Source organism: Sipha flava, unplaced genomic scaffold (assembly GCF_003268045.1).
Source record: "Sipha flava isolate LNK unplaced genomic scaffold, YSA_version1 522_pilon_pilon, whole genome shotgun sequence".
Lineage (NCBI taxonomy): Eukaryota > Metazoa > Arthropoda > Insecta > Hemiptera > Aphididae > Sipha > Sipha flava.
This window is the reverse complement of record NW_020273480.1, coordinates 133307-134076: the sequence shown is the minus strand read 5'-3', so window position 1 is coordinate 134076 and position 770 is coordinate 133307.

Below are 770 nucleotides of genomic sequence, written 5' to 3'. Positions count from 1 at the left end.
TGTGTGTGTGTGTGTGTGTGTGTGTGTGTGTGTGTATGTGTGTGTGTATGTGTGTGTGATAGAATGTGCGTACGCGTGCGCGCGTGTATGTGTGTATATGTAAATTTGTAGAGCTCCACCGACGCTACCGGTTGTGTGCGTTCTACTGCTAAAATGCTGCTGGCCGACTGGGAATCACTCCGGCGTGCGACCCTTCAGATTGCCCGTGACCGGCGCCGCGCACAACGGTTGAAAGTCCCGCCGACAGGCGCCGCCACCGTACGGTCAGCTCGGGTCCGTGTGCCGGGCCCCGGCGTGCGTGCACAAACCACCGCCGCCTGCGCTCTGCTCCACGAGCTTTGCTCCCCGTACCTCCCCTGTCTCGGCCAACTACCCTCCCCTTCTCATTCCCCCCCCACCGATCGCGGTGCCCTCCGCGTCCGTCAGTCTCGTCCATTGTCGTCCCCTGGGCTTCAATTGGGTGCGCACGCACACCGAAAACCGTACGGGAGAGAAAAACCTAGACCGTAGAAAACACATAGGTTCGGACCATCTCCGCAGAAGAGCCGCGGATAGGTAATAATGCTTTCGTAGTCGGATCACACGAACAATTTTTAAGTTCTAAATGGTTCATGATGACCGATTAGTAATTTGTTACCTTTTTACGATTCAATGACCACCTACGTTTACAAGTCAGAAAACATCCTCTAAATATAAAATGAAAAGAGTTTAACGTTAAATTTAGGAACGAAATAACTAATATAATAAAATAAGTCAAAATCATATATTAC